Below are 27,464 nucleotides of genomic sequence, written 5' to 3'. Positions count from 1 at the left end.
CAGGCTACCCCATATCCTCTGAGTTAGAAAATACACATCACCATCCCCACCCCCCCAACACACACACACACACACACACACACATACCTCTATTGACCCAGTCTAGTTTTCCACCAAAGAGAGCAAAGGAAATCATTTATCCCCAATCTACAGCAAGCCACAACTCCATATCCCCCAGGGCCTTCATTTCCCCTAGGCTTACTGGCCTGCCTTCAAACCACTTGTATCTGCTCCACTTCCCTTTTTCACATCCCACTGGTCCCCTGAGATTCTTGCAGCACTTTGCACAATTGCTTTTGTAGAAAGAATATAAAAACTCTCAGGGTCACTAGGTTTCAAGGGGCTTCCTATGCTAACTACCTAGCCCAGCCCTGACTTTCCCACCTGACTCCAGACTTCCCAGGCATCCGCCACTTGCTAGGCATAGTGCTAGCTGCTCCAGAAAGCAGTTGCCACTAACACTTAGAACAGCAATAGGCCATTCAGTCAAGGCTCCTGCCCTTGATAGGCTGAACAAAGCAGACATGAACAGTTCATTAGGGACCATGATAAGTCTAATGTAAACGGTAAACCAGGTCTCTAGTGAATTACAGGGGAGAAGGGACTCTCTACCAACACTGGAAAGACATTTGAGAAAGATATATTTAAATTGAGACCTGGAAATTAAGGATCTGAACCAGCCCAACAGAAGTCCCTGTGAAACCATTCCAAGCAGGGAAAGCAGCAGAGGCAAAGGGACAGGGACAGGAAAAAGCTTAGGGTGTTCGGGGGCAGAAATGATTCAGGAGTGGCTATCAGGATGAATGCAAAGCGGACAGGGGTCAGGATAAGGCAGGGGAGGTCAGCAGCGGCCAGATCCTGGAGGCTCACAGGTTTGCATAAAACTTTGAAATTTTATTCAAAGAGCAATAGGGAACTATGGAGGGTTTTAGAGCAGGATTATCTAATCAATATTCTTCCAAATCACACTTGTGCTGTATTAAAATGGATTACAGGAGGGTACGTGCAGACTTGGGGAAAAGAAGGAGCAGCTACAGCATTCAGGCAGCACACAGAAGGTGACCTGGCCCGGAGCAGTGGCAATGAAGTCAGAGTGTGAAGAACAGGTCTGAGATTTTGCAATAAGAACCCAAAGAACCTGCTATCGGTCTGGAGGTGGGGGGGATAGCAAAGATTTCCTGTCTTTAACATGGGTGGGTGGTGGGTGGGTTATGGGCCGGTCACTGAGATGGGAAGTCTAGCGGAGGGTCGCCTGCCTTCAGTTTTTTGTACCTGAACATCCAGCACTTCATGAATCATCAGATGATCAGTTGGATAGAGAGGCTGAGGCAGGAGATAACATTTGCTATTGAAAATGATGAGAATGATTTGTGTTTGTAAATTAATGTTTGGGATTTTTAAAACTTGTAAGGAGGAGGAGGTGGATGTAAAGAGAGGGGAGGCGACAGAAGAAGAGCCAGGGGAGAGGAGCAGGGAAGGAGAAGGACAGAGCCCTGGGACCCTCCAACATCTAGAGTCGAGTGAAAAAGTTCCCCGAGGTGACTATGGAAGGGTTAGTGAGAGAGGGAGGAAAAAGAAACTGAGAGCGGTTATAGGTTCTAGAAGGAGAGAACAACCAACAAGACCCAAGGAGGTCAAAGAACTGCTTGGGGAGGGGTAGGGAAGGGAATTGAAATCACTGGAGAAGAGCCTGGGACACTTTCAGGGAACTGGCCAAACAGAAGGGGAAGGCAGGTCCGAGGAGTGAAGAGCAAAAGGGATGTGCTCCGGGAGAAGCTTTGGGGAAGCTTTGCTGTGAAAAGTGCAGACGCGGGTCTGCAGCAGGGAAAGAGGAATCAAGGGGGCGAAAAGGAGGCAAAGGGGCGGGAGAAGAATGCCAAGGCCTGTGCTTACCTTGCTATGAAAGATCCCAGGGAAGAGGTCACTCCTAACACCGCAGAGGAGAGCAAGGCATGGGAGCCAGGGCGCAGCCCAGCGAGAGGCATGGGCCTGGGACAGGAGTTGGGATGATTCTCCCCAAGAGGAAAAGGGAGAAGAGGAGACAGGATGCCAGGACGCAGATGCCCTGCTTCCACCGCACACTCTCCCAGGTGCACACACCCCCTATTCACAACCACTTCGGTGACCCCGGGGCACCTGCCCTTTGGCGCCTCGCTCCAACCACTAACAAGTTGCCACCCTCACAGACTTGCCTCCCCGGACTAGCACGGGAGGTGCCACCCCCAGCAGGTTCTGCAAACAACCTGTGGGCACATCTCACCATCTGTGCGAGCCGCCACGCCGATGTCATCAGGTGGTGCCCCCTCCCGGTGCAAGCCCGGAGGGGTTCCGAGGGGCTCGTGAGCCACCTGCTTAAGGAGAGCCGCAGCCCCGACCCCAAAGCAGTGGCCTCCCTCCGCCCTCCCCACCAAGTGAGCACTCAAGCGCGCCCTACCCTTTCCCAGCCTGCTTCCAGCCACACACCGCGCAGCCCTGGTTGGCCCGTCGGAGAGGGCTGCTCCCCACCCTGCCCGGGGCCACCGGAGCAGACGATCCGGACGCCCAGGGGGAGGGCAGCCCAGCCTCTCTCGGCGTCCGGGCGGTCGCGGCGGAGGCTTCTCCTCGCCCCAGCGCCCACCCCCTGGGCCGCCCGAGTCGAGCGTCCGCGCCCGGCTTTGTCTGCGCCCACGGAGCGCGCCTGCCCGGCGCGCCGAGCGCCCGGGGCGCTCCCCTGCGGCACCCACCCCGCGGGGTCCGGCCTGCCCCGTGCCCCGCGCGCGCCCCCGGGCCCGCAGCCCCAGCCCAGGATCACCGCCCCCCACCCCGAGCCCGACCACCGCTGCCCCGGGGGCGCCAGGAAGGGGGGCGCGGCGCCCACCGCTTTCAGCCAGCCTGCGCGCGCGCCGCGCACCCCGGCCCTCGGGTCCCCACTGCGCGCCCGCCGCGGGCGACCCGGGCCGGCGGAGCCCCGGGGGCCGCTGCGGGCCCCTCACCCACCGCGGCGGCCGCAGCCCCAGCCGACACCCGAGCCGGGGCGCCCGGCCGGGAGCCGGGGGCCGGCGCTGGGGCCGGGAGCGCGCGCGGTACCTTTCCCTGCTGAGCCGGGGAAGTGAGTCTGCGGCGAGCGGCGCTCCAGCCTCGGCCTCGACCGCCTCCCCGCCGCCTCCAGCCGCCTGGCTTCCTCCTCCAGCCGCCGCCGGGACCGTAGGGGCCCGAGCCAGCCGCCGCGGCCTGTGTGGCCCCGCTCCGCCTCGCGTCCCCGGCCCACCCCGCCCGGTCCGCCGGCCCGGCCCCCGCTCCGCCCCTGGGCGGGCGCGCGCGGCCCCTCCCCGGCCCCGAGCCCCGGCGCGGCGGGAGACCGCCCAGCCGCGGGAGCGCGAGGGTCGCTTCTGCTTTCCCTCGAAGAAATCAGAATTATTTGGAAATCGTGTGTTTGCTCGCCCGCCATTGGAATCCGCTCCCCTGGGCAGTTTTGCGTTTGTTCCAGCTTAAGGGGGAGGGGGAGGGGCGCGCTCGGTCTCTGACAGTTTCGTTCTGTTTAACCCTTTGAGCGTCTCCCGGTCCTGAGGCTGACGGTCTCCGGCCCTGGGTAGAACCAGGGTCCCTACTCCGAACTGTGCTGCGGTCTGAGGAGGGTGCTTCGCCGAAGCAGACACCACAAGGGGGCCCACAAGCCTCAGGGCAGACTTTGGGTCCGTAGGTCCAGGAGCCTGGAGGGGGTGGTGTCCCTGCAGAAATGGGGTTTGCTGCGCCCCTTCGGGAAGGGCGCGGGCTGCAGGGCAGGACACCGTGATTTTGAAGGTGGTTTCTTCTCTGCAGAAGAGGCCTTGTCATTGTCCAGTCTATGTATTCCCTTCAATTAGGAGCCTCCTCCCAACCCCCCAAACTATGCTTCCCTGGAGTTAAATGTCAAGTTAAATGTTACACCCGCTGCTGTGAATCCTTCCCTGTCACCAAGGAGGACAGAATGTTTTTGAGTGGGTGCTCAGGATTAGAGTCACTGGGTTTAAATTCTGCTTCCATATGGCCTTGGAGAAGTGACTTAATCTCTCTGTGCTTCAGTTTCCTCATCTGGAAGCAGGGATTAACAAATAGTAGCTACTCCAAAGAGTTGTCTTGAGTATTCAGTAATAGTAATAAAGGACTTGATGGAGTACAATGGTGGGAAAGTGCTCCAACTCGCTTGGCATAAGCTAATAGGAAATTGATATGCTCACCTAACAGAAGATGCTCAAAGGCTATCAAGACAGCCTTTCTCTCCTGTGTCTCGACTCTATTCCTTGTAGGCAAATGACTGCTGGCAGCTCTAGGCTCATTCTTCACAGCCCAAGTTCTCCTTTGTTTCAGCTGTCCCAGCCAAAGGCCAAGGTTACACCAAGTTGGTTCTGATTTGGTCACATATCATTGTTTGGGTCTGAATCATACACCCAGCCCTGCGGTGTATCCCATCCAAGCCACAGGGATGGGGAGTCAAGAAGGGTGATTTCAGGACACTGTCCACATTAGAAGGTGTGTAAGGCCCCAGAGCTGTATGCCAAGCACACAGTAATTTTCACAAAAATTGTTGGCCATTGTTGAGGATCTCATCACATGTCAGGGGTGCTGAGTACCTTTCAAACATCCTTCTGATTTGTGGAACTTTCCATGTCACAAAATCTGCACCCTCTACCCCAAATCCAGAAACACTCTTTCCCAATCTCCTTGGCAGCTGGGGTGCTGGCATCATCCAATCCCTGCCAACCAGATGCACCATTGAAAGTTTTTATGTGGAAGTAAGCAACGTTGAGACAGGCATCACCCAGCAAGACAACAGCAAGGATGATGCTGTAGGCACCCAACTTTAGGGAAAACAGTGGCAGAGGTGTTAGAGCACTTGCCTTGCAATGAAGGTGCATGTTCAGTTGTCTGTTGCTGTATAACAAACCCCCCTCAAAACTTAGTGACTTAAAGCAACAATAATTTCTTATTTCTCACAATTCTTTAGGTTGAGAGGGATCAGATTGACCATTCTGCTGTAAATGGAGTGGATATAAGGACACCAGCAGAAGTTTGACTGAGGCTGGAACCACACACATGGCTTCTCTCTCTAGCAGGATAGCGTAGAATTCTTTCAACATGGCAACCTGGCTTCCCAGAGGGTGCAAATGGAAGCTGTCAGGCACATAAGACCTTGGGCCCAGAACTGCCAACTCATTATTTCTGCCATTTCTATGGGCTAAAGAAGTTACAAGATCAATCCAGAATCAAGGGGAGGGTAAACTGGTAGGAGGAATGGAGCATTGTCTTAGTTTGTTAGGGTTGCTACAAGGAAGTCTACAAACTGGTAGCTTAATCAATGGAAATTTGTGTCAGGGCCTCTCTGGTGGCCCAGGGGTTAAAATCCCAGTGCTATCAAGCTATCGCCAGTCACTGCTGCATGAGTTTGATCCCTGGCCAGGGAGCTGACCCACATGGTGCAGCAGACCTCTCCTGTCCTGCCTGCTGCTCCCCTCAGCAGTGTATTTCAGTAGATCTGCCTCCTTTGCTCCCCACTCTGTCTCTGGTGAATCCTCTCACCACCACCACCCCCCAGCCTGCACCCTAGTTCTTCTATGCAAAAAGAAATAATTAAAATCTTTTTTAAAAAAATAGAAATTTGTCTCACAGTTCTAAAATCTGGAAGGCTGAGGTCAAGGTGTCAGCAGGCTTGGTTTCCTCTCTCCTGGCTTTGGGTGGTTTGCTGGCAATCTTTGATATTTCTTCTTGGCTTATAAATTCATCACCCTGATCTCTACCTTCATCTCTGCATGAGTTGTCCCTTTGTTCATGTCCTTAACTCTGTCTCCAAATGTCCCCTTCTTATAAGCTCACCATTGGATTAGAATCCACCTTAATAACTTCGTTACCTCTGTGAAGACCCCGTCCCCAAATAAGGTCATTTTCTGCAGTATTGGGGGTTAAAACTCCAGCATATCTTTTTAGGGAGGGGTGCATAATTGAACATAAGAAATAAGCAGACAAGGATGGAAGGAATCCTTGACCGCCATCTCTGCAGATAATCTACCACAAAGAAGAAGCCCCAAGGAATGCATCTCCTATCTTCAAGGGCAGATTCTTGGGTTAGGCAGTTTCAACAGGGTCTAGAACTTTAAGCACCTTATAAGTCACACACCCATCACCAGCAGCCTAGGTTAAAACCAGTTTTTCCATCCCATCATGAGGGTCTTTGAAGCCCGGTTAGTATAAAGTAAATTTAGAGCTAAGAAAGTTCTCCATTGTTTCCTTCCAGAACAATCAGGGGAAGGTGAGGCTCAGGCACCTGACCAGCTGTGAGATCTTGGACAAGTTCTAATGACTACCTTATGTCTTCCTTCTATGTAGTAATGACAAAAGACTAAACATCAGGTTGTGGTGAGGAGTAAAAGAATAAACAAGGTAAAAAATGGTGTTCAAGGCTTTAGGCTCCCTCTAGTTGCCGGAAACTACCATCTGTCTCTGCCACATAAGTACTGACTTAGACTCCACTTTGGGGTGGAAACATCAGTAAAGCATGGATCACATGGGTGGAGCATTTCATAGTTTACAAAACACTTGCACATCCATCCTCACCGGGAGTCAGGCTGCCCCCAGCAATGAGGGCAAACTATCAAAGAGGGGCTTCAGGAAGTAGGTTAGTTATAGTAATGCTGGCTGTTATAACAGAGATCCAAGGATACAGTGGTTCAAACTAATGTACCCCTTCACCCCATACAATAAAGGTGTTTCCATTTCATAAATCAGTACAGCAGAGTGACAGGCTATAAAATCAATATACAAAAATCTGTTATAAACAGTGAAAAAGAAGAGAGAAAAATCAAGGAAATAATCCCATGAACAATCGCATCAAAAGGAATTAAATACTTAGAAATAAACTAAACAAAGGAGGTGGAAGACCTGTACAATGTGAACTATAAGACAATATTAATAAAAAGAAGACACAAAGAAGATACAAAGAAATGGAAAGCCATTCCTTGCTCGTGAAGTGGAAGAATTAACATTGTCAAAATAACAGTCTTATCCAGAGCAATATACAGATTCAGTGCAATTCCTATCAGAGTTTCAATGGCATTCTTCAAAGAATATGGTAAACACTACTGAAATTCATATGGAACCACAAAAGACTCCAAAGAGCCAAAGTAATCCTGACAAGAAAAGGAATGGAGGTATCACACTCCCAGGCTTTAAATTCTACTCAAAGCTAGTTATCAAAACAGCCTGGTATTAGAATAAAAAGAGACAAACTGACCGATGGAATAGAATTGAGAGGACCAGAAATAAATTCACACTTACATGGACAGTCTGTTTATGACACAGTCGCCAGACTGTAAGACAGAGAAAGGAAAGTCCCGCCAACAAACACTGTTGGGGAAACCAGACAGCCTCATGCAGAAGAATGAAAGTAGACCACTATATAGACATTATACCATACACAAAGTTAACTCAAAATGAATTAGAGACTTGTAGGTGAAGACCTGAAACCATACAACACACATAACAAAACAAAAGCAAGTCACTCCACGACACTGGATTCAGGGATGTCTTTGGGGACTCGGTTGCAACAGCAGGGCTAACAAAAGCAAAAAGAAAGAAGTGGGACTAGATCAAACTGAAAAGCATCCGCACAGTGACTGGAACTGTGTTTTTTAAAAAAACATCCTACAGAGTGGGAAAAAATATTTGCACACCATTCATACAAGGGATTGATATCCAGGATCTGCAAAAAAGTCATACAACTCAACAAGGAGAAACAAATAACCCAGTTAAAAAATGGGCAGAAGAGCTAAAGAGACAGAGATGCCACAGGCACACGAAAAATGCTCATCACCACATCTCATGAGAAAATGCACATCAAACCCATGAGGACATACCACCTCACTCCCATAAGAAGGGCCCATATTAAAAAGACCAGAAACAAGAAGGGCTGGTGAGGGTGCTGAGAAAAAGGAACTCTTGAGCACTGTTGGTAGGACTGTAGGCTGGTTGACAATACAATATGGAGGAAAACAGTATGGAGGTTTCTCAGAATTTTTAAAACAGATTCACCCTACAATCCAGCAATCCCACGGGTAGGTCTCTACCCAGAAGATGAAAAAACACTAATATGAAGTTAGTGAGAACACGCCTGTGTTCACTGTAGCACTATTTACAATCGACACATGATGAAAACAACCTGTGTTCAAGGACAGATGAGTGGATTAAGCAGATGTGGAATATTACTCAGAGTGGAATATTACTCAGCTATTAAAAAAGATGAAATGTTGCCATTTGTGACAACCTGGATAGAACTGGAAGGGATTATGTGAAGCAAATTAAGTTAGAAGGAGAATGACAAATACCAGAATATTTCACTAATAGGTGGAATATAGAGAAACAAAGGGAAGCATCAGTCAAAGCCATCCCGCCGACCCTAACGCCAGCCCAGGTCCACACAGCTCTTCACCACCACAGTCGGTGTGCAGTCAGGCCATGAGCCAGACACCCGTGGGCTCCATAGGACCTCAGGAGCTCCAAGGCCCCTTCAAAGTATTAAAGGACAGACACCTAGATTTTTGGCTTACCTGGGTTTTGTCTGCTCCTTGGTCTTTTTGTTTAATAATCTTTGTGTTCTTGGGTCCTCGTGGTCAGTTTAGAAGGAGCTGAGTCCCAGGCAAGCACCCTGAAAACAGAGCACTTTGAGAACAGAGCACTATCGTCTTGACCTTGTTTCTTCCATGCCTCTCTCTCAAAGCCCATCACCACCACGGCCACCCTCTCCGACCTCAGGTCTCATCTTACTCCTGCCCCTTCCCCGACTCGTACACCAACCCCTAGAAGCCTTGTCCACCTGCAGCCTAAGTCTGAACAGTAACCACTGTACAGGATCTGGGGAAACCAAAAAACAGAGACAGGTGTCTCAAGTCACATGAATGAAGGAGGGAGAGGAATAGTTAGGAGAGGCAGAGAAGAGAGGTAATGGGATAAAGGGGTCCCCCATTCTGCAAGCCCTTTGCTTTCTCTCCTAACTCCTTCATGGAAAATGGGCTCTGAGCAAGATGACTTCAAGCATGATCTCCTCCCGGCGCTACCCTTCTCGTGGCTGAGCTCTCCCCCACTTTCCAAGGAGCTGTGTGAAGTACGCTCAGCTTCAGGCAGGCAATCTTCCCTGAGCCCTGAGCCCATGCCAAGCCTGCTGGGCCATCGACGTCAGCAGGAAAGGAGGTGGCCTGACCCCACGGACTGTCCACAGCATCCCAGACATGGGAGCAGGAGACCTGGGTCTCCTTGCGCCACGGGGGAGCCTGACCTGTGGGGGCTGGATGTATGTGCCTGGGTCAGCCTCCCAGCCCCCACCCCACGCTAGGGGGGACTGTGCTGGACAGCCTCTCTGACCACAACCCGCTGTGTCAATGACAAGTAAACAGGATGGGTTGATTGCTGCCTCCATACACAGATGCCAGTCACCATCTAAACAGGAAAGAAAACATCCAGCCGTGGGAAGGGAGGCTTCACTCCTCTCTGCAATGGAGGGGAGGCAAGAGGAGGAGAGAAAAGAAAGGGGGTGCAGATGATAGGGAAAAGCAAAGATGGACAGAGACAGAGAGGCAGTGAAGTTCATTTGCTGGTGGCCTCGGGGAGAACAATAAAGCGTTCAGTACCCTTATTTGACCATGGAGAGATCGCGTATTCTGCATTAGCAGACTCAGGAGTGGCCAAAAGGAGAGACGGTGAGCTCTCTGGCAATACGTCTGGCTGGAGACACACTTTGGAACTTTTCCACGCAGGAGGAAGCGCGTCCTGGGGTGCTTTTATCACTAAGGATTTCTAGAGAAGTTGTAGCCTGAGCAGGGCCCGCGGAGGATGGGGTGGTCCCCATGGGCAGAGGGCAGGGTGAGAAGAAAGGCAGAGGCAGAAGGCCAGCATGGGGAGGAGGGCCCGACGCGGGGGAGCTTGGCAGGTGGAGTCCCTGGGCACAAGGTGGACGCACGGCAACCCAAAACATTTGCTTTGGGCGCTTTTTGAGTTGCTCTTGAATCTTAATCATGCAACTGCCATTCACCTTCCTGTTCAGTTATCACTGATCCTTCTCTGCTGCCTCCCCCAGGTCTTGGTGGCCAGCGTGTTTTGATAGGAGCTTCCAGAGCCAGTGACTCAGGTAGGGGGAGGCTGAGGCTGCCAACTTCCTGGGAGGAGCACTAACCCTTTAAACAGACCATCCTCTGACTCACCAGGAGGACTAGGTTGGGAGAGGCTTGACTCATCTTGGTCTTCATTTCATTGAGAAGGAAGAGACCGCACACGTAGGAGAATGGCCAGTTTGTCACAGGGTCGAAAACTGGAATGAGCCACGGGAAAGATGGAGCAAGTCTCAAAGAGGTCCTGTGACAGCCCTGGAAGACAGGACCTGGGGAGAGGGAGGACAGACCTGCGTTCTTTCAAAACACCATGTGCAGGAGCAAAGGTCAAGATGCACAAAACTCAGCATTCAAATTCAGACTCAGTCCATTAAATGGCTGTTGTTTGCCTTGGGATGATGGTCCTTCGTGAGAAGGACCAGTGCCCTTCGACGGTATTCCATTCTTGACAGAGAGATCTGTCTCTAGTTATGAGAGAGGACGCCCAGAACTCATAGAACTAGAAGCTTCTGCCCCAGAACGGCAGTCATTCTCACCCAGCAGCTCAGATCATCTCCAGTGCCCTTGCTTCCTTCGCTCTAGTTGAGAGCTTCGGAACTTTCAAAATCATCTGGAGAGCTTGCAAAAAACAGATGGCTGAGCCCCACCCCAGAGTTTCTGATTCAGTAGATTTGGGATGGGCCTGGTCATTTGCATTTTTAACAAGTTCCCAGGTAATGCTTATGTTGCTGAAATTTGAGGGCCACTTGGAGAATCACAGTTGAGTGAGTTACCTGCGCACACCCTGAGTTAGGCAGAGAGCAGCGCCGGAGGGTCACTCTGCCTTGTCACAGGTCTCCTTCAGCGTCCGGGGCCGTGGGGCTCCATAGGCACTCTGCATGAGGGGTCGGGGACACTGCACTTCCGCTGGGTGCTGCCTTTTCCACTTTCCACTATGGCTTGTTCTCATCTTCCACTCTGTCCGCAAACCTCCTACACCCACTTCCTAAGCCCAAGCTGGTGAGGAGACAGAAGCCATCATCTTCCCAGCACCGAATCTTCGGACCCACCCCTCTGCCTTCTGGCTTCCTTCTGTCCTATATCTTCCCTCAGTCCCTCTTGTATGGGGATAGCATGCCATCCATAAACACAAGAACATCTCCCAGCACCTGTCACCTTTAAAAAAAAAAAGGTTTGGGCCTCCCTGGCAGTGCAAGGAGTTAAGCACTGCACTATGAAGAATTCCACAGCCTCTGTAGCACAATTTCGATCCCCGGCCAGCCAGGGAGCAACCCATGTGGTGCAGCAGACCTCTCCTGACTCACCCGCTGCTCCCCTCAGCAGTGTATTTCAGTAGATCTGCCAGTTCTGCTCCCCACTCTGTCTCTGGTGAATCCTCTCACCCCCCGCACCTCTGGCCTGTACCCCAGCTCTTATATGCATAAATAAATAAATCTTTAAAAAAAAAAAAGGAAGGAAGAAAGAAAGAAAGAACACATCCAAGCCCAAGTCTTTTTTTAAAAAAAAAAGGTTTTTTAACACGGGGCTAGACCTCCTTAGTGCCTCCAGCTGCTACCCATCCCACACCAATGCGTACAACACACTCCTTCCAAGTATTGCTTTGGTAGTGCCCAGCACCTCTCCTCCTCCAACCCCCGGAGTCAGCCTTCCTTCCCCAGCACTCTGCCCAAACCCAACCACCCCCACATCACCAAGGCAGTGGCCTCACCTCCCTTCATCCCTCAGAAATAGCCAAGGCCACTGGCCACTGCCTCCTGGCTGCGAGGCTTTGTGATCTTGCCACTCTGGCCCCACTCTTGTGGTTTTCCTCCTGCGGCAGTGGACGTGCCTCCTCTGAGCGTTGGAGGCCCCACACACGCTTGGAACTGGCCCAGTCCTGTCCAACACGCTGTCTGTAAATCTGCACCTACAGTTCATGATCGGCCCCTGTGCTTGGTTTTTTTTTTTTTTTTGAATAGTGGGATGGATTTTTTTTTTAATTTTATGTTTATATTCCCCATACAGTTGCAACCCCCTTATTTTGACCCTAATCCTCCTTTCCCCACCCACCTCATAGAGTGTCTCCGGTTCATAGTTGTTTGTTGATTTTGATTTTTTCTTTCTTATAGTTATTCTTTTTTCCTGGTCCCCTATTTAAGTTTTCTAGATTCCTGCTATGAGTGAGACCATCCGGTATTTTTCTTTTTCTTTCTGGCTTATTTCACTGAGCATGATCCCTTCCAACTCCATCCATGTTGCTGCAAATTGCATGTGTTTATCTTTTTTGAATGCTGAGTAATATTCCATGGTGTATATGTACCACATCTTCTTGATCCAGTCATCTATTTTTGGGCATTTGGGTTATTTCCAAAGCTTAGCTATTGTAAATAGTGCTGCTATAAACATAGGGGTACAGGTGCTCTTTGGAATGAATGGTTCTGTGTCCTTTGGGTAAATACCTAGAAGTGGAATTGCTGGATCATGTGGAAGCTCTATCTTTAGTAGGTTGAGGAATCTCCACACAGCTTTCCACAGTGGTTGGACCTATGCTTGGATTTTTATCCAACTACCTTTGAGCAACTCAAGCCAAACATGTGCTCTTTCCTCCTACCCAACTTGTGTGTATGAGTGTGTGTGACAGTACACACAATAGAAAATTCACCATTTTAAATGCACAGTCCAGTGGCATTAAGTACATTGACAGCACTGTACAACCATCGCCACTATGCATTTCTAGAACTTTTTCATCATTCCCTGCGGAAACTCTGTACCCATTAAATCCTAACACTCTCTGCCCCCAGCCCTCAGCCCCTACTAACCACTATTCCATTTTGTCTGTACTACCTATGGTAGGTTCCACACATAAATAGAATTGTGCAATATTTGTTTTTGTGTGTCTGCCTGAACAATTTTTTCCTCAATCAAATGCCATCACCTCCCAACTGCCCACGAATCCTCAGAAAACCTGGTTGGCAGGTTCCTCTGCTTAGAAGATTTCTAAGCTGTTCTTTTGTTTTTCAGGTATTTCTGTCTTATCATTTAAAAATTTTTAATATAGCAAATAAAATAGCCAAGAAAGACATACATCATGCTCCTGTTTCTCAGTTGTTTTGTCATTTTTTTTTAAAGATTTATTTATTTAGGCATACAAGAACTGGGGTACAGGCCAGAGGTGCGGGGGGTGAGAGGATTCACAAGAGACACAGTGGGGAACAGTACAGGCAGATTGACCGAAGTACACAGCTGAGGGGAGCAGCGGGCAAGACAGGAGAGGTCTGCTGTGCCATGTGGGTAGCTCCCTGGCCGGCCGGGGATTGAACTCATGCTGCAGTGGCTGCGGACAGCTTCGTAGGTTGCGTCTTAACTCTTTGCACCACCAGGGAGGCCCTGTTTTGTCATTTTTAAATACAAAAATAAAGCATTATAATTCACACTGTAGCCCCCCCCCCTTTAAATCCCCACTAACGGAGCCAACAATAAGTTAACTAAATATACATCATCTAGCCAACACTTACAGTGTGCCGCTATGTTATATTTCATCTAATCCGAGCTCAATCGGACCAGCAATTATAAGGTGTGCTATTATTTTAAGCCCAACTTAAAAACAAAACACCACCAATTAAACTATGGCATAATACTTTCTCATCTTAGATTTTTATTTACTTCTCCTTGAAAGAACTTATTTTAGGCTTTTAGACATATGTATTTTGTCATACCATATTTCCTCAAATATAAAATAAAATCTGTTTTAAAAATACATCCTGATTAAAAGATTTTAAAAATATGCATCTCAGGATCAATGAATTGTGGCTCATCACTCCTGCTCATATGGAAATAGAATTTAAGCGAAATTGTTTAGGTATTCTTAAAACCTCCCATCCAAAACCCAGCTCTTTCATGTCATTTCTTTTAATTAATGGACTTTATATATAGTTTTGGGTTTACAGATAAAAATAAGCAAAAAGTAGAGAGGTCTCATATGCACCCTTCCCACCCCTCCCAATTTCCCCTCTTTTTACGTCTTGCGTTACTGTGGTGCATTTGTTATAACTGATGACTCAGTACTGATGCATTGTTATTAACTAAAGGCCATAAGTTTACATTAGGGCTCTCTTGGCATTGTATATCTTATGGGTTTGACAAATGCATAATGACATTTATCTAGCATTACAGTATCACACAGAATAATAGACTCATTGCCCTAAAAATGCCTTGTGCACCCCAATTCACCCTCTCTCCTCCTAAGCCCCTGGCAACCACTGATCTTCTTACCGTCTTTATAGTTTTGAATTTTCCAGAATCTCATATAGCTGGAATCATACAGTAGAGAGCTTTTTCAGATTTACTTCTTTCACTTAGTCTTACAAAGTTAATTTGTCCTTAAATAGTATTGAGACATCAAGGGCTGTCAATGGCTGATCATACCATCAAGTCCCTGTTATTTTTGATAAGCTTATTCTCCTTTTTAAAAAAATTTTAGGCATTTTCCAAACTAGAATATTAGTGCCCTCACATTCAGAGGTTATCCTGAATCCTCATATGAATAAAAGGAAAATTAAGGTTGAAGAGAGAAGTCGAATGTGTTCCTCAAGTCAGGTTCTTCTTGGTAAAGTAGGTGGAAAGTCATATTAGGAGAGAGCAGGCTGGAGCATGATTCTGGCATTTGGCATGATGATATGTGTGTGTGTGTGTGTGTGTGTGTGTGTGTTTGAGTGTGTGTGATGAACATTTACTTTCTGCATTTTATTCTTCTTTTTTAAACATATAAATTATTAATGCTTTATTGTGTACAGTTCCTTTAAACCATATTTTTCTCTCTGTATTTCATCACATATTTCAAAATAAGATAGTCATAGTCCTTGTGATGACAGCAAATGCTCTGGCCTCAAAATTACTTTTTTGTCAGCCATCGAAAGCATTTGGTAGCAGTGGTTTTATTTTTCATTTCAGAAGTTCCTGGGAATTAGGCAAGTGGCAGAGCCATTAAAAGGGAGTGCGTCTGCTGCTGTGAGGTGAACACAATGGAAAAACATAAAAGCACATTATTTTTCTTTTTTGTCTTCATCTATTTTTGTATCCAGCCCTTTCATATGCATTCATTTTCCTTTTATCGAAATAATGTACTGAACAATCTTTAGTAAAGTTCTGCTAAGGATCAAATCATAACTTAAATATTCTGTTTTATGGGAATGTCTTTATCTTTCTTAAATCATGTTTTAGTTGGGTATAAAATTATATCAAATTTTCCCCCAATACATTGAAAATATCACTCCACTTTCTTCTCACTTCCATTGCCATCTAACTGAAAGTAATTTGTTCTTTTTTTCCCTGACTCCTGTAAAGACTTTTCTCTGTGTCTTTGATCAGCTACAGTTTTTGTAGCTAGATGCAGGTTTCTTTCTTTTAAAAAAAAAAAAAGATTTATTTATACAAGCACTGGGGTACAGGCCAAAGGCGCGGGAGGGTGAGAGAATTCACCAAAGACAGAGCAGGGAGAACAGGCAGAAGGACCGCAGTACACTGCTGAGGGGAACAGTGGGAGAGACAGGAGAGGTCTGCCACACCTGTGGGAATCTCCATGGCCATCCGGGAATCGAATCCACGCCACAGAGGCTGCTGACAGCCTCACAGTGCTGTTCTTAACCTGCTACGCCACTGGGGAGGCCCTGCAGGTTTCTTTTTAAGAGACTTTGGAATTGAACTGCTTGAAACTGTGTATTGATATCTTTCAAAAGCTTCAGAAATTTTTCAGCTATCATCTTTTCAAATAGTATTTCTGTCCTTGTCTTCCCTCTCACTCTTCAACTGCTAGAATTTTGATTAAATATATATTAGAATTTCTCACTGTGTTCTCTCAGACTCCGACCTTCTTATCTGTATTTTCCTTCTTTTTGCTTCTTGAGCTTGTTACCTCACTGTTCAAATAAATGGCCACAAAATGCACCAAAATTAATGTACTGAATGGATTGATTACCAAAGTTTCCTGTACAACTATTCTAGATTCCTTTTAGGTATTCCTCCATTGGCCCAGTCAGCACCCATCCATTGAACCATATAACCCTAATAATATCTCTGGAGAAAACAATTTGGTTGGGATGATCCCCACTATACAGAAATATCCTGACGTAAGTATACTCAACTCCTTCTTTCACTCTCATCACTATTTTGTTTCAGAAATTAAAATATATGAAAACCATATTTATATTAAATATCATGGTATCTTTTAATTAGCAGAACCTATGTAATAACTTCACAGTGATTTGCTTCTCTTGGTAGCCTGTTCTTATATTAATTTCTTTAGTACTTATAGAATTCACAGTACAGTTTTGAGGTGCTTTAAGAACATGTGATTTTTTTGGGCCTCCCCAGTGGCGCAGCGGTTGAGCGCTGGGTTGCGAAGCTGCCCGCGGCCTCTGCGGCGCCGGTTCGATCCCCGGCTGCTCCCCAGCCACCGGAGGAGGGTCCCACATGGCGCGCAGACCTCTCCTGCCGCCCGCTGCTCCCCTCAGCAGTGTACTTCGGTCCTTCTGCCTGCTCTGCTCCCTGCTCTGGCTCTGGTGAATTCTCTCACCCTCCTGCGCTTCTGACTGTACCCAGTGCATGTATAAACAAAAACAAAACAAACAAACAAATAAAAATAAAACATGCCTCTATAAAAAAAAAAAAATAAAAAAAAAAAAAAAAAATAAAACCACGTTAAAAAAAAAAAAAAAAAAAGAACATGTGATTTTTGTCATAGGTCTATTTGCCTACACTCATAATTTCATTTTCCCCATTTGAATCACATCACTTAAAATTCAAGAGCTGCTATTCAAAGTCAGCAAAAAGCTTCTGGGACACTGATGATCAAAGCTTTGGGAATAATTTCCATATGACACATTGGGAAGAGTCTCTCATTATTTTGAAATGTCTTTCAGCCAATTTGAGGAGTTTTGTAATTCCCCCTGCCTTTAGTTGCTTTACTTCATGAGTGACAGGAAGACTTTTTAGCCATAATACAGTTCCATCTGCTTATGTATATCTTTTTTTAATTTCATAAAACCCCTGGTTTTTGCTTTGCAAGAAAAAAATAGGATCACAGTAGTTCCTTCAACAGCATATAGGTACTTTTGCACTGCTCTCTTTGGGCACACAGATTATACACAACTTTTCATTTCAATACTGAATCGATATCATATTGTTAAGAAATGTAAAACGGTCATTAACTCCAACACATGGTTGCCAACATGCACATCACTCAAATGAAATGATGACAACATAAACACCATGACCAAGTTCATCCAGGCAATGACAGCTTTTCATGACCTCCACCTGACCAGAAACAATAAAGTAAGTTACTTTCCAGTAACAGATATGTTTAAATGTGCAACTTGGAATGGACAAATTATGGCAAAAACAAAATTTAGATAACATTACAAGAAAAGTTGGCAAACCCATGACCTTAGTATAAATGTTTAACAAATTTCATTTGATAATTGATAAAGTAGGTTAAATATTTTTAAAGAATGTACATGATTTGAATAAAAGTATTAATAAATTTGATCTAAAAGACATGTATAGAACATTGTACCCAATAATAGAAAAATAAAGTATCATTCTTCTCAAGCACATACATAATATTTACAAAAATTGACCACATAGTAGACCATAAAACATCTACAACCAATGATAAAGAATATCCTAAGTATTCTCTTGAAACAAAGCAACTAATTTATAAATCTAACAAAATAATTTTAAAACATTTATAAATTAAGCACATTTCTAAATTGTTTATAAATTAAAATTATTTAAAACCATATACTGCATATATGAAATAAAAACACTGCATATTACTGCATGATTGGTGGTGCCCCAATCATATCCTATTTAACAGATTGATGTACCCATCTCCAGTTTATATGACTGCTGCTTAGTAGCAGCTTATGGCTACCCTTTGGTCAGAGAACTGCTCTGAGTTGATAGGAGTCATCTTACCTGGGAGATTATGTCCCCACCTACCAATCCCACCAGCAGCCTGTGGTTAATTCACATAAAGAAGGGTGCAAAAATCCTGCCCACCTGCCTCAAGGTGGGACCAATTCTGTGATCATTCATCCTCTAGAGCTCCCTGTGGGTCAGACCCAGGTAGATTCCAGCTGGGAGCACAACTGTGTCCCTCCCTCTACCTTGTATAGCTTCCCCCAACTCCCTTATTTTGCGAGTCCTCTCTCAATGAATTATGTATGTAAGAATTCCCATCTTAGGCTCTACTTTTAAGAAAACTTGATGTATAACTATAAACAATGATATTAGAGAGAAAACTAAATGAAAACTGTTGAGTTAATCAGCCAATATTAAATGGGAAGGAAAGAATAATAGAATAAATCTGAAGAAAAATGAAGGAATGAAATAATAAAATACAGGAATTAAGCACATATACACTGTATAAGAAAGAAGGTACAGTAAATGTTAAAAATGAAAAAAGATACAGTAAACAAAGATAAAGTGATTTTAGAAAAAGAGATATAAACTATTAACTATAATTTATTAGCAGCTTTTTGCTACTAAACTTTACAACTTATATGAAATGGGTAACTTTCTGGAAAATATATCCAAAATTAACTCAAGAAGAAATGGGAAATCCAAATAATTTCACAAACATTTGAGAAATTTAATCAAACATTTTATTTTTTTTTAAATAATAAATTTTATTTTTATATTCCCCATACAATTGCAAACCCCCCATTCTGATCCCAACCCCTCCCCTCCCGCCCCCCACCCCCCCAAAAGTGTCTCTGTTTCATAGTTTTTTGTTGATTCTGATTTTCACTTTCTTATAGTTATTCATTTTCCTGGTCCCTTATTTAAGTTTTCTAGATTCCTGCTATGAGTGAGACCATCCGGTATTTTTCTTTTTCTTTTTGGCTTATTTCGCTGAGCATGATCCCTTCCAACTCCATCCATGTTGCTGCAAATTGCATGTGTTTATCTTTTTTGAATGCTGAGTAATATTCCATGGTGTATATGTACCACATCTTCTTGATCCAGTCATCTATTTTTGGGCATTTGGGTTGTTTCCAAAGCTTAGCTATTGTAAACAGTGCTGCTATAAACATAGGGGTGCAGGTGCTCTTTGGAATTGATGTTTCTGTGTCCTTTGGGTAAATCCCTAGGAGTGGAATTGCTGGATCATATGGAATAATCAAACATTTTAAAACTGTTTAAGAAATAGGCCCTGGTGATTTATGTGCAGTTTCTTCATAGCACTCAAGAACAGATCATCCCAATTTCACGCAAATGGTTCCAGAATAAGAGAACATGTCCCAATTCATTTTATGAACATAGAAAAACCTTGATACCCAAACCAAAAAAGAACAAAATGAAGAGAAATATTATAGAGCAATATCATTTACAAACCTAGATATAAAAATTCAAAACAAAATTCTACAAACTGCATCCAGTGTTGTATTTAAAGCAACAATTCATCACACCCTAGTTAGATTTACCTTAGAAATGCAGAAATAGTTAAATATTAAGTGTATTAAATATTCACCTCATTATTAATCTTTTAAAATACATGATTATCTCCAATGAAAAAAATGTTTTAATTTACACCTATTAAAAATAAAAAATTTTAGGTATCTAGAAACAGACTGGAACTTGCTAAACCAGGTAAAAGATATTTACTAAAGTTCTTTTTAACAATCCTATTTAATGGAGAAATATTAAATTTTTATGCTTAAAATTCCAGAATTTAGCAAGGATACCCAATTTGCTATAATCACCTTGTACTAGAAATCCTGGCCAGTTTCCTTCTAAAAGCTAAGGAAAGGTAACTTAGCATGGAAATAGACAACAAAAAATTATCAAGGCCAAATTTCATGTAATGTTATTATAACAAGAAAGAGAATAAGGAGCAAAACAACGCCCCTACAGATAACAAACAGGAGCAGAAAGTCACACGCACAAAACAGATTTTAGGATGTAATCTACTCTATCAAAATAAGCTGAAAGAATATGAGCTTATAGAAGGTATAACAGAGCAATATGTCAGAAAAGAAAAACTTAGAAATAAGGTGACAGTACTCAAGAAACCACTTGAAATAAAATTTTAAAATCATTTTAGAAATGACTAAACTAAGGGGAGCATAAGTAAGTTTGTTTTTAGTGGCACAATCAAGAAATTGTATACATCAGTTCCACTGGTGTCCTGGATACCTGGTCATACCAAACTGTGAGGGAATCTGGAACCAGGATCACAGCTGGGCAGTAAGTGCCTGGCATAAACTTCTATTGCTATAGAATTAAAGAAAAATGAGAAGATGGTTGTAATGGCAGGAATGTGCACAGAGCAGGTTCTCTATGACCTGAGCAGATGGGTAAAGGAGAAGTGAGTCCTGGAGCCCTCGGTGGCTTTTCAGGCTTTTATTGGGATTTACCAGGTAGATGGCAGGCAGGGGTGCTGGGGAGCCGGGAGGCTGGCAGGCCTCCCAGCCCCCAGCAAGTCTTCACTGTTTCTGGTCTCTCCGGCATTGTCTCCGGCATTCTCTCATGGCCTCTGCTTCTCTGCCTCTCTGCTTTCTGCTTCTCTTGTGGGTCTGCTGGCATCCCAATGACGATGCCCTTATAGGCACAGTCTTTTTTTTTTTTTTTTTTATAAAAAAGTGGTAACACTTTATTTTATTTTATTTTTTTTTTAATATTAAATTTTATTTTTATATTCCCCATACAATTGCAAACGCCCCATTCTGACCCCAATCCTTCCCCTCCCGCCCCCCACCCCCAAAAAGTGTCTCTGGTTCATAGTTTTTTGTTGATTTTGATTTTCACTTTCTTATATTCATTTTCCTGGTCCCTTATTTAAGTTTTCTAGATTCCTGCTATGAGTGAGACCATCCGGTATTTTTCTTTTTCTTTTTGGCTTATTTCGCTGAGCATGATCCCTTCCAGCGCCATCCATGTTGCTGCAAATTGCATGTGTTTATCTTTTTTGATTGCTGAGTAATATTCCATGGTATATATGTACCACATCTTCTTGATCCAGTCATCTATTTTTGGGCATTTGGGTTGTTTCCAAAGCTTAGCTATTGTAAACAGTGCTGCTATAAACATAGGGGTGCAGGTGCTCTTTGGAATGGATGTTTCTGTGTCCTTTGGGTAAATACCTAGGAGTGGAATTGCTGGATCATATGGAAGCTCTATGTTTAGTAGGTCCAGAAATCTCCACACAGCTCTCCATAGTGGTTGGACCAGTTTGCACTCCCACCAACAGTGCAGAAGAGTTCCTTTTTCTCCACAACCTCGCCAACATTTGTTGTTGCTAGTTTTTTTAATATGTGCCATTCTCACTGGTGTGAGATGGTATCTCATGGTAGTTTTGATTTGCATTTCCCTGATTACAAGTGATGTTGAACATTTTTTCATATGTCTGTTGGCCATTTGCATTTCCTCTTCAGAGAAGTTTCTTTTTAGCTCTTCTGCCCATTTTTTGACTTAGGCACAGTCTTACCCCAGGTGAATCCCATCTACATATGCCTACACCCTAGTCCAGGTGTCCGCCATCAGGCATGCATTCCGGACCACAAGGATCCATCATCAATCCTAATGGCAGGAGGGCAGAAAAGCCTGATACTTTTTCACTTACCCTACAATGGTATACAATTTAGTAATCTTTCTAAATTTTGGCCATGCAAACATTTCCGCCCATACATGGCAATACCCTTGCCCCTCCCCAAGGAAGATCCCACAGTCCTAGCCCATAAACGATTCCAGGGTCTCTGGGAGATGTGCCACTCTCTCCATCAGGTCTGGATAAAATCCAAGTTTTGTAACCAGTAAAATAAAAGACAAATTTCCTGGTTCCCACCACACCTGGGGATGTGTATGATGCTGGAGTGAAAACTGAGTAACTGCAACAAAAAATTTTCATGTGAAAAATGAAAGAATGGAAAACCAGCTTGCAGGTTGGCTGTTGAAGGTATGTTCAAACCCCACAAGGTGAACAGGAGTCATGGGACTCTGCCCTGACCTGGAGTGAGTTCCTAAATTGGTCCGTTCCGTTCTGTTCACTTCCTCTTTGGCCCTGGCACTGCCCACTTGGAGATTAATTCTTCTCAATGTAAAAATGAGTTTTGAGTAATGGAACCAGCCCCAGTTCTGCACAGCAATCACAGCTGGGTGCTGAGTAGTGCAGATCTAAAGGTGCAGGTTGCTTTGAGGGTTGCAAATCAGGCTTGAAGATTTTTTTAGTAATCCAGTAATCCCTGCAAACCCTTAGACGGCCTCAGGTGTATTTACTGCACTCAATTTCATGTTTAAGTAAGCTTATCCGAAGAACGCCCTTTTTTCTTTTACTTTCTTTGAAAAATCTAGACTTACTCATTGGCTTCTATACTGTGACATCTTCCCTTATTCAACTTAGCTCCCTAAGGGTATCTGAAATCATAGATTTGCATGCTCCCGTGTGTGTGTTTTTTCCCAACACCACCAAGCAATTCTCCTGTTCTCAGCAGACCAAGTGCCACAATTCAGTGCACAGCTGACCCAATCTACCTGGAGATAGATCCCACAGGCAAAGGACTCAGTTCCACAAAACTGCCCCTGCCCCTCATCAGACACCAATCAGAAGTCCAAGTTGTCACCTGTGCTTCTGGGCAGCCAACTCTAGAAAGGAAGTTCCCACTCGCCCTCCTTTAATAGAGCTGCTCACAGATCTCCAGACACATTTCACCCACTGAATCACCCCATTATGAGAAAAGCACAGGAACAGCTAGATGGAAATGATGGATGGTCAAGGTGTGGGGGGGCAAGGGCATGGACCACCCCTCTTCCAGCACCTCCATGAGTTCACCAGCCCGGAAGCTCCCTGAATCCTGTCCTGATTTTTATGGAGACTTCATTACATCAGCATGATTGATTAAAGCATTAATCATTAATAATTGAACTCAATCTCCAGCCTCCCTCTCTGGGAGGTAGGGGGAGGGGCTGAAATTCCCCCAAGCAAGCAGCTTCTTCCTTAGAGGCTTTCCAGTCCCTTCATTAACATACACTGAGGTGTGGTTGAAAGGGGGTTTCTATGACTATGCAGGCATTCTTTTTTTTTTTTTTTTAATCTTAAATTTTATTTTTATATTCCCCCATACAATTGCAAACGCCCCATTCTGACCCCAATCCTTCCCTCCCCCCCCACCCCCAAAAGTGTCTCTGGTTCATTAGTTTTTTGTTGATTTTGATTTTCACTTTCTTATATTCATTTTCCTGGTCCCTTATTTAAGTTTTCTAGATTCCTATGCAGGCATTCTTAAATGATCTTATCACTTTGGATTTCCCAAGGATTTTAGGGATCTTGTGTCAGGAGCTGGGAATCAAGACCAAATATACATTTCTGATGAGATAAACCATAATATCAAGGATGTGAAGGCATCAGCTTAATTCTAATGGGTGCTGCTGGAACCTGCCCACTGCAGAGATAGGAGCCCTTCCTGTACCTGCTTGAGTAAGCCTTGGGGCCTCAGGCTTATCACAGGATAGTTTTTCTTTTTTTTTTTCTTTTTTTAATAAATCATTTTATTTTTTTATTTTTTTAATAAATTATTTTATTTTATATAATTCTTACATCATTTTTCTTTTTTGTATAATGTATGCATTTTCGTTTTGGTTATATTCCTCATACAATTCCCACCCCCTTTTTCTGACCCTAATCCCTCTTCTCCCCCCGCCCCCCACTATAGTGTGTCTCTGGTCTGTAGTTGCTTGTTGATTTTGATTTTTACTTTATTGCAATTAGTCTTTTTCCTGGTCCCTTATTTAGGTTTTCTAAATTCCTGCTATGAGTGAGACAATCCGGTATTTTCCAAAGTCACCTCTTACAGATAGTCAGGCATCTGGGATGGTTCACTTCTAAGCTCCTTGAACTGGGATCACCTCTTATGCCATTAGCCCTTTGGGGAAGAATCTAAACAATCCTCTTTCCTCGAGTGTGGCCACATCAGGCACAAGACTAGTCCCTGTGACCCCCCCACCTCAGGAGCTACAGCTACTTTCCAGTCAGTTCCAGGCAGTCTTACACAGATCACATTTCCTAGGGGCATCAGATACCAGTGTACAATCTCCAGGGGTTTCTATCAGGCCTTGTCCATGGTGCCATCGAAACCCCTCTCTCTTAACCCTAAATAAGGGGGAAATGCCCCTCTACCTTACCCCAAGAGAGAGCGGCTCATAACCGTCCCTCCAAAGAAATTCAAATTTTCAACTCTCTGTCTCACCAACCTCTTTTATGGGCCAGAGGGAAGAGGGTCATCTAAGCCTCAAAGCTGGTTTTCGACACCTCTTCCCACATCCTGCATAAATGGTGTAACAGGACTTCCCCTGGGTGTTGCGGTTGGATTCTGCCACCTATTCTGAGGGCCTCAGCTGAAATCCAGGCGCAGAGCCCCATCCTGCCGTATGTATTAACATCCTGCCGAGCCCGTGGGTGACAAACAACTCAGCAGTTGCCTCCAAACCTCAGGGATATTTTTCAACTAGGAACTTGAGGCTAAATTAAGAGCTTCCTCTGTGGGAGGGAATGTGGGGGGTGGATGGGGGTGTCCACTTAATTCCAGTTATTTTTCATGAATGAAAAATAAATAAATAAAAAGCATTCACCAGGAACCTGCTCACAGCTCGGAAATTCCAGTCAACTCAGCTCCCAACGCCACTTCCTGCTGCCGAAGGAAGGTGGGTTCCGTTCCAGATATTCTGGGCCCAGCCTTGGCTGGCTTCCCTGGAGGGTGTGTTTATTCGGCAGTTGCCACATTCCTCTTCCACCCCCATGTCCCATCACGGCTTTCCTCCTCCCTAGCTAGGTATGGAGAACGGGAAAATCCATGTGAACGAGATGGCCCTTCCTCCATCGAGCCATCACGAAGACTCACTCTCAACTCCTTCCTACCATTCAGGAGCGAACCTTATTGGTATCCCCCCTCCATTGTGTTCTGCTTATCACGTAAACTTCTAGAATCTCACTTCTGCCTTATCACTGCAATGACATTGTCCTTGAAGGATAAAGCCCGCAGTGGACCTTTATACATCCTCATCTGACTTACCCTCTTGGGACCATTGGAGTCACTAATCATTTCCTCCTTCCTTGACAATGAACTTCGTTTCTTTGGCACCAGGTCCTGGCTTTCCTCTCACCTCTGTGGCCTCTCCTCAGTCTCCTGGCTTTTTATTTCCCCCCAAAATTTTCTTGACTTTATTTCTTCCTTTTCGTTTTTATTGAAATAACACTGGTCTATAAGATTCCCTGGGCTTCAGGTGTGCAGCATAATTCACCATCTAGTCCACATGATGCTTACCACCAACAACCTACCCTCCACCCTCCGTCATGCGATGACCCCTTTACTCAATTTTCTCACCTCCTCTTCCCCTTCCTCCTGGTAACATGACTAACTCTTAATTAAATGTGCCCCTTTGGGTGTGGGGCTCAACCTACTGCTCCTCTCAATGCGCACACATTTCCTAGGTGTGGCTTCATTTGCCATACATGTGCTGAGCTCCACAAATTTGTTTCTTCAGTCTAGATAAGTGCTCTGACCTTATACATAAACTCGCAACTAGCAGATGTCTCTGCTTGGATAAGCCTCAGGCACTTCAAGCAAAACACGTATAAATGGAATCTCGTTTCCCACCCACCTACAAAATCCTACTGTTTTTTGACAATTACCTGACTCTTCAAAGTCACCAACACTATTTGCTCAAGCCAGAAATTTCGAGTTCAACCTTATCTCTCTGCTCATCCTCCCACACCTAGTCAATAGCCAAACCCAGGGTCTCCCTGGTGGCACAAGGAGTTAAGACGCAACCTATGAAGCTGTCCGCAGCCTCCACAGCATGAGTTCGATACCCAGCCAGCCAGGGAGCAACCCATATGGCGCAGCAGACCTCTCCTGCCTCTGCCACTGCTCCCCTCAGCAGTGTATTTCAATAGATCTGCCTGTTCTGTTCCCCAATCTGTCTCTGGCAAGTCATCTCACCTCCCACACCTCTGGCCTGTACCCCAGTTCTTTTATGCATTAATGAATAAATCTAAAAAAAAAATAGCCAAACCCTACTGGTGGTATCTGCCAAATAACCCTCATATCCATGACTCAGGTTTACGCTGTGTTATCTCCTGGATGACAGCCATATCTCCCATACTCCCTGGGCCTCCAGTCTTGCCCTTCTCCAGTCCAGCCCATTCTCCACTTAGTAGTACATTCATTCAAACAATATATCCGTGTGTGTGTGTGTGTGTGTGTGTGTGTATGGGCAGAAATTTTTCTCTAGCCTGAAAATCCAATCCAGAGGTGTCTGCCTCCCACCAACCCTGACCCGCCCCGAGCTCCATATCCCCCCATGGACTCCTCTGGTCCTGTGTTCAGAAACCACCTGCCTTCTGGACTACCTTCTCTGACTGTGCTCTGCCGTGGGGGCACCTGTCCTCTACCTCCACCTCCACCAGCACCAAATAAATCCTGGGGCCCACCCAAGCACCCACCACACTGCAGAGTCATCTGTTTCCAGCCCAAACACCTGGACTGTGGACACCATAGGACAGGACTGGGTCTTAGCCTGAATTGTTCTAATCAGGAAGTGTTGAAGAAGGGCCTCCCTGGTGGCCCAGGGTTAAGTCCCCGCACTACTCCCCTGGCAAAGCGGCCCAAGTTCAATCCTGGGCAGGGAGCTACCCACACCGCACAGCAGACCTCTCCTGTCTTGCCCATTGTTCCCCTCAGCATTGTATTTTAGTAGATTCACCTGCTCTGTTCCACTCTGTCTCAGGTGAACCCTCTCACCTCCCCGGACCTCATTTCTTCTACAAAAATAAATAAAATAAAAATCTTACAATAAACGAATAATTCTTTTTAAAAAAAAGGAAAGAGGGCCTCCCCGGTGGCGCAGCGGTTGAACGCTGGGTTGCGAAGCTGCCCGCAGCCTCTGCAGCACTGGTTCGATCCCCGGCCGGCGGCAGGGGTCCCACATGGTGTGACAGACTTCTCCTGCCGCCCGCTGCTCCCTCAGCAGTGTACTTCGGTCCTTCTGCCTGCTCTGCTCCCCGCTCTGGCTCTGGTGAATTCTCTCACCCTCCCGTGCTTCTGACTGTATCCAGTGCTTGTATAAATAAATAAATAAAAATAAAAATCTTAAAAAAAAAAGGAGAGAAATGTTGAAAAAGAGTTAGCTAACAAACAAGAATATTATTTAGTTATAACAAGGAAGGCTTCAAGGAAGAGATGGGCTGCAATAGACCCCAAATCTACACACAGTCTGAACAGGTACAGTCTAGAGAAACATTCTCTGAAGAGAAATGGCCCCAGGGAGAGTGTGCTGCCTGTGACAAAGTCAGACTGTAGGACGTGCCACAAGAGACTGGCC

At 45.4% G+C, this 27,464-nt stretch overlaps 1 protein-coding gene across 6 annotated transcripts in view; it reads right to left on the bottom strand.

Moving 5' to 3' along the window:
• SMOX (spermine oxidase) overlaps positions 1 to 8,578 on the bottom strand; it is a 40,660-nt gene extending 32,082 nt beyond the window's left edge. For 2 of the 6 annotated variants that reach the window (XM_037498570.2, XM_037498622.1), the window contains exon 1: positions 3,067 to 3,216. The gene's annotated coding sequence lies outside the window, so the exon portion shown is untranslated. Of the gene's footprint in view, positions 1 to 1,893; positions 2,356 to 3,066; positions 3,217 to 8,555 lie in introns of those variants that run through there. The other 4 variants (XM_037498586.2, XM_037498612.2, XM_054697600.1 and 1 more) reach the window with 3 other exon arrangements.
• Positions 8,579 to 27,464: the final 18,886 nt, after the last annotated feature.

This window comes from Talpa occidentalis, unplaced genomic scaffold (assembly GCF_014898055.3).
Source record: "Talpa occidentalis isolate TD23 unplaced genomic scaffold, MPIMG_talOcc4v2.1 talOcc4.10, whole genome shotgun sequence".
Taxonomy (NCBI): Eukaryota; Metazoa; Chordata; class Mammalia; order Eulipotyphla; family Talpidae; genus Talpa; species Talpa occidentalis.
This window is presented reverse-complemented; position numbering and strand designations above follow the sequence as displayed.